This window comes from Brassica rapa, chromosome A01 (genome assembly GCF_000309985.2).
Source record: "Brassica rapa cultivar Chiifu-401-42 chromosome A01, CAAS_Brap_v3.01, whole genome shotgun sequence".
NCBI classification, from domain to species: domain Eukaryota; kingdom Viridiplantae; phylum Streptophyta; class Magnoliopsida; order Brassicales; family Brassicaceae; genus Brassica; species Brassica rapa.
Window position 1 is genome coordinate 17,026,503 of NC_024795.2, and position 11,143 is coordinate 17,037,645.

General features: G+C 38.3%; 1 long non-coding RNA gene across 1 annotated transcript in view; it reads left to right on the forward strand.

The window, feature by feature from the left end:
* Window positions 1-2,383: 2,383 nt before the first annotated feature.
* Window positions 2,384-11,143, forward strand: part of LOC117133422 — a 30,378-nt gene continuing 21,618 nt past the window's right edge. The window contains exon 1 of the long non-coding RNA XR_004457210.1: window positions 2,384-7,839. This is a non-coding gene — a long non-coding RNA (uncharacterized LOC117133422). The remainder of the gene's footprint in view (window positions 7,840-11,143) is intronic.

The window sequence follows — 11,143 nt, forward strand, 5'->3', positions numbered from 1 at the left end:
TCGAATGACGAAAAATATTTAGTCGAAACAGTCCGAAAAAAATAAATATCGACAAAACTCTGAAAATTATTTCTGAACAGTCACGTGCTTTGCACCTTCTAGCCTACTTGCTTCCTCAGTAATTAGGTCACATGACCTGCACCTACTTGCTTGCCTGCTTTCTCATTAGAAGTCACATGCTGGTCACAAGCTACTTGTTCAGCTGCTTGTAGCTTTCTTCATGGGAAGGAAAAGTTCAGCTGCTTGCGCTGCTTGGTGTGCTGAAGCATGTCACCAGCTGTCTAACCTCAGCTTTGTCTTTTGTGAGAGCAAACCCTCATCTGAAGTAACTCCTTATGCTTTAAAACACCTTCTTCTCTCCTCTGGACGTTCATAACCTGCAAGAAAAACCAGAGAAAATTCAGAGAGAAAGAGAGAAAGAAGAGAGAAAAATCTGTGAGAAATGATTCATGAAAAATTCAGAAAAATATTCAGAGAAAAGGAGTGAGCATGGACAACTCTTTCTCACCATCCTGTGACTTTAATCAGTGAGAGTGTGTAAGAGCTGAAGATTTGGTGTCCTGAAGTTGAGAATCACCCATGTTCTTCAGCCTTTGATTTTGATCGGTAAGATGGTTGTGGATCAGTTTCTGTGAGAAGTTTTGTTGGTTTGCCTACACTGGAGATAAATTCTGAATAAATCCAACCATGGATTCTTGTGGTGTTGATCAGGTTAATTCGTGGTTAGCTTGAAGAGAGACAACCAGTCAAGTTTAATTAGTTGAGTAAAACCGGTAAGCTTCAGCTTCTTGATTCAGCCATGTTTTGATGAGAACCAATTGCTGTATGTTGGTTAACCTGTCAGGATCAGTTGGCTAAGGTCTTGTTCTCTTCAGTCTTGGTTGGTTTATGATTTAATCAGTCTCATAGAACCAGTAGACGAACTGATAAGAATTATGGGAATTAAAACGAACTGATTTGATCTTGTTTAGAACCAAATTGAGCTGAGTATGTTCTGATCTGATCTGAGCCGAGCTGTGTATGGTCTGAAATTGTCTTGAACTGATGTCGTCTGAGTATAACCGAGTTAAGCTGTTGGGAACTGATTAGAACCGGAGTTAGCTGAGCATGAACTAAGCTGATATGAACCGAGTTAAATTGTTAAAGCTTGAACCGAGCTGAACGTGGTATCAATCTGTCTTGAACCGAACTGATATGAGAGAACTGAACTGAAATGTTATGAACTGAGTTGAGTTTCTTCTTGAACCAGACTACTGAACCTTATGTTCCAACTGTTATGTTTTTAATTCAGATGGCCAAGGAGAGTATTCGGATCAGCCGGATCCTTGTGATGGTTCTGAACCGAGAGTGATCCAAAAGTGAAGTGTGATTAGCTTGAGCTCGAGTCTAGTCTTCCTTAACCAATCTCATGGATTTAAAGGTGAGTCTAGATAGATGATGAATGAATTATGAATGAGTATGCATGATTGCATATTGAATATGGTTGATTAATTAAGAATTAATCATGAATTAATTAAGGGATAATCATTGATTAATTAAAGATTAATCATGGATTAATTAAGGAGTAATTATGGTTGATTGATTAAGTATTATCCCTTGATCTATATTTATATATGAAGTATTTATCTAGTTTAAATACTTAAGAATTAATAAGAATAATTCTTTGAGGTTATCCCGAGCCTTAGTACTTGTTCTCAAGTACTAATCTATAAGTATTCTATTAATAAGTGTGAATCATGTGAAGTCTTATTGTATACTCACTCTCCCAAAAGTCCCGCATTGCCGTGAATTGGTCCTGCGATATGGATCAATGTCATGAAGACACGATGATGGGGTCGCACCCTGGAAGCCGTGTAACTGCATGCAGCGTTGGATGTTCTATCTTGGAATATCTGATGGAGATGATGGTTATATTTATTCCCCGTTAAGCTCGGTTAGCCTTGGTGGTTTTCCGGGTTTAGCATATATATATATATTAAGAGTATGAGTGATTGGCAGGGTATCGTGGAGGTGATGTTTAAGATAGATTCACATGGATGGATTGAGAGGCCTTATAATTATATTAATTATGGAATATAATTCAACTGCATTCAAATGGTGTCGCTTGCTCGGGATACTATTGATATGTGTTTGGGTGTGGGATTAGACTCACTGAGTAAACTAGTTACTCATGACTCATTTGATATGCAGGTAACCAGTAGGTGGGAGACCTTTACTCTAGGACGGGAAGGAACGGCATTAGCCAGCGGTAGTTTTATTATCCTTGCAAAGTCATTTTGATATATCTTATGAATAAGATTTGTAGACCGAAAACCTCGAGGTTAATTTATAACAAATTTTGTAAGATGATTTTGAATGATATATAAATAATATTTTTTTTTAAAGTACGGGTTCCATATGATATTAGTCCTTGTCCGGACGAACTAACTATCAGGTATTGCTTTCTCGGGTTGAAAAGCCTAGAGTGGTATCCGATAGGAGCGTTGGTGTTCTTTGATTGTTGGTCTAAGGCGATCGGAAGTATTCTGAGAACCTCAGATCGACCATCGAGGAACATCGACCGTGTCATTTCCGGTCATCTATGATCGGGGGTGTCACAGACGTTGTGTTGCCGAAACAGAAATTCTGGATATTTTATTCCAATGCCATGGATCCGACTACGCTGGACATTTTGCAACCTTTAAAACGGTATCAAAAATTCTTCAAGCATGATTCTGGTGGCCAACCATGTTTCGTGATGCTCATGCATTCGTAGCACAATACGACAGACAGATGCCAACGAAGAGGAAAAATCAGCAAAACACATGAAATGGAACATAAATCTATTTTAGATGTAGGAGTCTTTGATTGCTGGGGGATAGACTTCAAGGGTCCTTTCCCTTCCTCGTACGGGAACAAGTACATCCTAGTTGCTGTTGATTATGTATCCAAATGGGTCGAAGCAGTAGCTTTCCCAACAAATGATGCATCTGTAGTTAGCATGCTTTTCAAGAGCATTATTTTCCGAGATTTGGAGTTCCTCGATTAGTCATAAGTGACAGTGATTCCCATTTTATCAACAAAGTTTTTGACAGATTACTGCAGAAGAACGGAGTGCACGATAGAGTTGCTACACTTTACCATCCACAAATAAGTGGACAAGTAGAAGTCTCAAATCGACAGATCAAAGAAATCTTAGAAAAGACTGTAGGAACCTCTAGGAAAGATTGGTCTAGAAAACTGGACAATGCACTTTGGGCTTACCGGACTGCAATCAAAACTTCACTAGGAACAACCCCATTTCACCTACTCTATGTAAAATCTTGTCACTTACCAGTTGAGCTAGAACCCAAGGTAGCATGGGCTATAAAATTATTAAATTGACATTAAACCAGCTGCCGAAAGGAGACTCATGTACCTTAACGAGCTGGATGAAATCATACACTTAGCCTATGAGAGCTCGAAGATATATAAAGAGAAGACTAAAGCATATCATGATTAAAGGATCATCTCCAGACACTTCGAACCAAATGATCAATTGCAGTTATATAACTCTCGGCTTACGCTGTTTCCCAGATGTCGTTGGTCAGGTCCTTTCACTGTTGTGGATGTCAAACCTTATGGACCATTACACTTATAAATAATAAAGGAGAAGAATTTACCGTGAATGGACAATGAGTGAAACATTATTGGGCTAAACCGCCAAGTAGCATGCCTTTACATTTAGGCCTTTACGTTTAGGCCTTCCTGATCATTAGACATATCGGATCTTTAGTCAAGCTCAAAAGTTAAAATAAGAGCTGAATGGGAGGAAACCCATTTCTAGTTTTAGAATTTTTAGGATTGATGATATCACTCAAATTATCCTAAGGAGTGATTTATACTCTCTCAAATAAGAGGTCGAGTTGTAGCACTTAGGGATCGAATTCACAAAGACCTAAGGCACACAAAATATCTAATAGTTATATGATTAAGCTAGACTAATAGTTTAAATGTAAAAAGCAGTGGTGAGCAAGGTAGTTGCTCAGTTGATTGATTGAGTTGTTTGATGGAAGGATGGTTGCTACATTTAGGGTTTCTATTCAGGTAATCATGATTATAATGATATAGAGACTAATTGTTGTATGCAAGATATTAAATAGCGCAATACTTATAAGAACAAATCGATCAGCATTCGCTTTCTAGATTTGTCTATTAACTAGATCTAATGATCTCAATAATCGTTTGTAGATCAATTAGAAAGTGTCGATCGATGATTCTAGAGGAATATCGATCGATACACCTTTCACAACGTCGATCAGTTATTTTATTGGAATATCGACTGACACGCTTCTAGCAAGCTTTGTGCGCGGGTTGATGAAGTATTCACTAGGGTTCCTAGATCAGTTATCACTTGTTTCTAACAATCCTAGTTCAATGAGGATCTATTTAGAGAAAAGACCAAGCTATCACTTGTGCCTAATGATTCTAAGATAAGGGTTCTAATTCACGACTCTAGAACACGAGTAGTTAGAACATCCTATTGATGAATATCACAACCTAGAAATTCTATATTTCGGGCTAATCCCTCATAACCTATTTGAACCCTAAACCTAACAGATGGATCTATTCAGGCATGAAGTTTGTCATAGAAATCATAGATGAATAGATATAAAACTGCAATAGAATAGATATAAAAACCAAAGGATTTTAAGGAGGACTCTGAAGGAGATCCCCCTTTCTCTCATAACCTAGAACAATAATAAAAAAGCATGTCTGTCAACAATGGCTTTGAAATACATAAATAGGGTTTCTGGTCGTCCATGGGTATTCTGGTTACTTGATGTAGCTTATGGGCTTAACTTGGTCATAAAATATGTTTGGCCCATATTCTGGCATCACCGTCGATCGATGGAAAGGGTGCACCATCGATCGACAGTCCTTCATCTCCTCGAAAGATTCCTCTTGCGAGGCAGACTGATCACTCTTCAGTAAAACGGGCATAACTTCTGCTACATGATGCTGATTGACCTCAGACTGGTGGAATTGGAAATCTAACTAAAGGATCTATCTTGTGTCATAAGATGGGCTCAATCTAAGAGTGGGAAGGTATCCATTCATAGCTAAAAATCTGACGCATCTGTGCCGCTCTGCACTCAAAAGGCTCCAAAAGACACCAATACCACCACATTCCTCCACATCGTCCCTGAACCTGTAAATACTCTAAATAGACTCTATATAGTTGTAAATATATATTAAAGCACTTATAAACCATGGTTAAAACTGGATAAAATCCATGGCCTATAACCTCCCCCAGACTTACCTTTTGCTTGTCCTCAAGCAAAACACACAGGGCAGTCTTATGAAAGAGGTTTGAAAACAGCAGGGACTCACATAACTTAAAATCACTACTCTCACTTCTGCAAAATGATAGGTGGAAGTGAATCATTACTCACCTTGGATGCTTTAAATATACTACACACTAGCTTAGTCACCATACCATACAATCACACAACACTACTGATAGCGCCTGACGTACCCCTCTGTTGACCTCATTTCTGCATAAATATAGATGTGTAGAGAGTATCGATCAAGGGACATGGAATCTTACTCAAGCAAGTTTCTGAACACACATATAGTCTTCTCTGATTCCTTTCTTCCCTCTTTTTCTCTGTTCTCTGAATCTTGATGCTAATGCAGTACATCTTATTCATCTTATTTGTTGTCTACTTTTGTAGATCTATTTGACAAAGTGCAGCGAATACCGGGGTCACAGGAGACACTCTTACCCCTCGTTTCCACAATGTGTTATCATTCCTTTCAGACTTAGAATAATGGGGTCACAGAAGACACTCATACCCCTCTGTTTCTTCCAGGAAATCATTTCAATCTTTTGTATCTTAAGATGCCGAAGACAGAGAGAGAAGGGAACCAAAAGCACACAGATTTTTACCTTCCAGACTTGCAGGAGGACTCCTATCCAATGTATACCAAGCCCCAAAACAAGCAAGTAGAGTAGATTAAGGTTGGAAGTCAGCTTTGGTTTCTCCAGACATTCTCAGCAGGTGTTGATGTTAGAATTACGTGATACACTGCGGTGTTTCTATCTAATACATCCTGCAATTAGTAAATCTAGATGGTGCTAGAAAGTGATTAGAGTAGCAATCCAATTCTATTTGATCATAATCCCCTTCTTGACTCGATAAAAATATTTTTTTTTGTTTTTGAAAATATTTGATAAAACTCACAATAAACTAGATACCAGTACACATCCCCCCCAGACTTAAATTACACTTTCCTAGTCTATATCCAGCCAGTCAGGGTTATGATGAGAACTATAAGTACACAATTTAACAAGTTAGAACGATATACATGACCGGGTTTAGTGTTGATCGATGGGAAGGAGTTACCATCGGTCGCTGCAGGTGATGTACTGTCGATCGATATCGACATGCTCTCATTGTTTGATTTTATAATAGTCTATTCGGATCTCTTTTTTTTTCTAAATACCTAACTAAAACACAATATTAGTAGAACCTCCCCCAAACTTAAACAACACTGTCACTAGCGATATATAGTCTAAGATTGGTGGGGAAATAAACCATAAATACTAAAGTTAACAAGATTTCGCGAGTATACTTGCCATTGATGTGAGTATCGATCAACACAGTTTAGTGGCGAACGATACATGTGATTCTCTGTTGATCAATACGCTGGCCAGCTGTCGATCGATGCTGGTGCAGAACTCGTGGACCTTAGATCTTTTTTTTTTGTTTTTGATGAACAGTACCTCTGCTCTAGTGTCGTCACTGTTCATTTTTTTTTTGACTTGCAATAAATATCAAACAAAAATCAGTAATAATCTAAACTAAACTCGATGAAATTACCTAATAGTGAGTTGCCTCCTACTCAGCGCTTTGTTATAGTCATTTAACTTGACTTTGGAGATCTGATTTAGTTCGGATGAGAATGAGAACATGCTCCAAAACAAGTATGAATGTCTGCTTTCTGAAGCTTTTTCATTCTTGTGTGAAAGCCTCCTCCATAGACTCTTCTCCTTTGTCTATCATCTCAACAATAAGGAGTGCACGAACCTTTGAGAATGGCTGTGAGAAGCATCTGCTGCGCACTCTGTACTTCCTGACGCCATCTGTGAAGTGAAGAATCAATGATGATATACCATGGATTTCACCCATTTTTAGTCATGGTATTTAAGTGTTTTAAAATATATTTTTCATGTTTTAGAGTCTTTTCAAAGTAATTACAGGTTCAGTTACTTGATAGAAGGAAATGATGCTTTTGGGACACTTTGGAGTACTTTTACGCGTAGAGAATCGATCGACGCTTGAAGAGCAATATCGATCGACCGGAGCCTATTAAAATCGATCGACAGCCCTTCAGCGTCATGGGAGGCTATATGTACAAGGATTGTGTATCATGTTAGAGGTAGACTGGCCTAAAGACCTATATTTGGGAAGAAGCACTTTGGCTACCATTAGAAGAACTTAGGATTGGAGAGATAGATCTGAGACTGTATAACAAAGAAGATCTTGAACTCCTTTATTTCTATTACTCTTACTTTCTGTGTTCAATATTTCATTTGAGTTTTATTCAAACCATCATGACTTTGTCTCTCATGAATATGTCTGAGTAAACCCAATTGTTAGATTTAGGTTTCTCGTAAAGGTTAAAAGTATGTGTTGCTAATAAGACTGTTAAAAAGGTGTTTTGATTGTTGTTTCATGCTTGTTAAGCTTAAAGCTAAAATTAGGATTGATCACCCTCTTATTAGATCTTAAGATTAATTGATATAACCAACTGTTACCCTCAATACCTGAAATAGCCAGTGTCATCTAACTGACTAGATAACAACGAGAGTTGGTCTAGAAGGTTAGAAAAAAAATTTCTGATAAATCATTGATTTTACCCATTTTCAGCCATGGTCTACAAGTGTTTTAATATATATTTACTATTATATAGAGTCTATTTAGAGTATTTACAGGTTCAGGTACGTTCTGGAGAAATATGGTGATTTTGGAGTCTTTTGAGGTGCAGAACTGCACAGACGTATCAGATGTATAACTATGGATGGAGACCTTCCGACCGTTAGATTGAGCCCATATTTTGACACAAGATAGAGATTTGAGTTAGATTTTCAATACCACCTATTTGAGGTCAATCAGCATCCTATAGCAGAGGTTATGTCTGTTTTACTGATGAGTGGTCAGTCTGCCTCGCGAGAGAAAGCTGTCGAGAAGAGGAACGTATGTCGATCGATGCAGAACTCTTCACATCGATCCATATGGATGCCAGAATGCGGGCCGAGCATATTTTATGACCGACTGAAGCGCAGAAGCAACCCTAAATTACCAGAATACCCTTGGACAACCAGAAACCCTATTTATATTATTTCTAAGCCATTGTTGACGGCTACACGCTATCTAAGCTTTATTTGATTCATTATTCTTAGTGAGAGGAGAAGGGAGGAACTCCTTCAGAGTCCTCTTAGAACTCCATTGTTTTGGTTTTATTTATATTTTATGTTATTCATCTATTCATCTATGATTTATGTGACAAACATCATGCATTAGTAGATCCACCTGCTAGGTTTTGGAATTTCTAGGGTTGTCAATGAATTTCTGAATTATATTAGTGTTAGGATATCTAAAGATCTCTACATCAGGATAGCTTGTAATACTAGGATCTAGAGTAGTTGGAAAACCACGAGAGTGTGACTAATTGCTTGAACCTAGAATCATACGATAATTGAGAGGCACGAGAGTGCAATTAATTAACGGAACCCTAAATCCTCCTGGATTAGATACCTAGGCGCATACGAGAGTTGGTCTAGGAATCTAGTTGAACATAATCGATCAGATCGATAACGCTTGCCTAAGGCAGTGTCGATCGACGCTTATACCATAGCATCGATCGACACTCAATCCGTAGCATCGATCGACGCTTATACAATAACATCGATCGATGCTCGATCTGTGTTAACATGCGAGAGCTGAAACACTGAACTTAGTCAGTAGATTAGACTCACAGCGAGAGCTGGTTGTCTTTTGAATTAGATATCGAGTTCTAGAATCAATCCTTAGCATCTATAGTTTAGAGTTCTAATAACCTGAATGAAACCCTAGATCTAGCAACCATCCTTCCATCAAACAACTCCCTGCCAAGCTGAACATTAGTCTTGTTCAACTTGTTTACTGTTTACTGCTTTGCTATCTATATTTACTGCTTTATAAACTATTAGCCAAGCTTATTCCTAAACTATTAGATCTACAACTCGACCTCTTATTTGAGAGAGTATAAATCACTCCTTAGGGTAATCTGAGTGATATCAGCTTCAAACCCGCTCGCAAAACTTGCTAGAAGAACTGTCGATCGACGCGACTATAGTTATGTCGATCGATTGTCTGAAAGGTGTATCGAACAATGTGCATCAAGTCACATCGATCGACTCTTTCTCGAGATCAAAAGACGACAGTTGAGATCCGAGATCTAGTAATGAAAACCTATATGGTTTTACCATTGTTTGAGTTCAAAAACCGTCAAACCCTTTAGTCTAAACTAAGTTACATGCTTTTCATACCTGAGAATTTGCCTAAGTCTAGCTGTGTTCCCATCCTTAAAACAAATTCAACTTAAACCGCCAAACGATTGTCTTGTTCGACTCATCATTTACTGCTTATAAACAAATAAACCTCTTAGTTTATCTTTATTTCTAATCCCTAAGATCTGTTGAGTAATCCTAGAGTCCTTGTGGATTCGATCCCTAAGTACAGCATCTGAACCTCTTATTTGAGAGAGTAATTCACTCCTTAGGGTAATTTGAGTGGTATCAAATTTGGCGCCGTTGCCGGGGACTATTCTTATTACCATTAGATTTGATTTAGAATTTTCTTTCTTTCCCTGTCTACACAGACACTAAGAATGGAGAACATAGAACTCGGCCGAACATCGATCGACGAAGATGTAATGTTATCGAGCGACATGGAGACTGAAGAATCGACTGACACGGAGCTCCCAACATCGATCGACACCGCCCAGCCGGAAGCAGGTAAGTCTTCTCTTACCGAGCTTATTAATGAGGAAGTAGTCCAAACTGAACCAATAGGTCAATTGAGAAATGAGACTAGCCAAACTAAACAGCGGACTGAAATCCCTGTTGAGATAAATCCCACCTTGATAAAAGGTGAAGAGATAAGATTGTCTTTGCAAGACTACCAACACCCTGGTAGAACCTATTCCAATAGGTACGCTATTAAAATACCAGGAGACGATACCAAGACATCTAAGTTCAACGCAGATTACTACTGTATGGTTCATCGAAACCCATTCCGTGGATCTCTCTCTGAGTACCCGCAAGATCACATCCCAGATGAATACAATCGTTGCAAACTATTCTCATTTTCCCTAGAGGGAGAAGCTCTCAGATGGCTAAACTTTTTAGCAACAGGATCCCTTACTTGTTGGGAAGAGATTAGAAACGCCTACCTTAAGAAATTTTTCGATGATGATCGCTATTGGGAAGTAAGGAGACAAATCTTTACATTCCGCCAAGATCCACGTGAATTATTTAAAAACGCCTGGGGAAGATTCAGGAGCTATGAACTTGAATGTCCCCATACTAGGATATTATATAATATGCTTCTAAAGTTAGGATTTCATTGAGGCGGTTAGCAACATTACAAAAGTGATGATTCTAAGTTTAAAAATTAGGTGAGTCCCTTGTTTCCAAACCTCTCTCAGAGAGATTGCTCTTGTTTTGCTTGAGGACAAACAAAAGGGTGAGTCTGGGGGAGTTCATAGGAAAATGATGTATTTGGGGCAATTTGGATACTTTTGAGAGCTTTGCTGGAAACAGAGAAAGATTCGATTATTGAGTCAAAATATCGACCAGCAATTACCAAGAATAATCATCGACAGAAGTTTCTTACCATCGACCGACAGCAAAGCCGACCATGAGTTAATGACAATTTAGAAGATTTTAAATTTTACAAAAAACTTCAATAATTATATTTTAAATCCTTGGCCGCCTGTTACGCTATATTATTAGGGTTTTGTACCATTCTAGAGGCAGACTTGCCTAGAGACCTTTTAAACCTAGTTCGGAGAGAAGAAAATCAACTATAACTGGGAGAGAGAGCTTAGGATAGGAAAGAGAGATCTAAACATT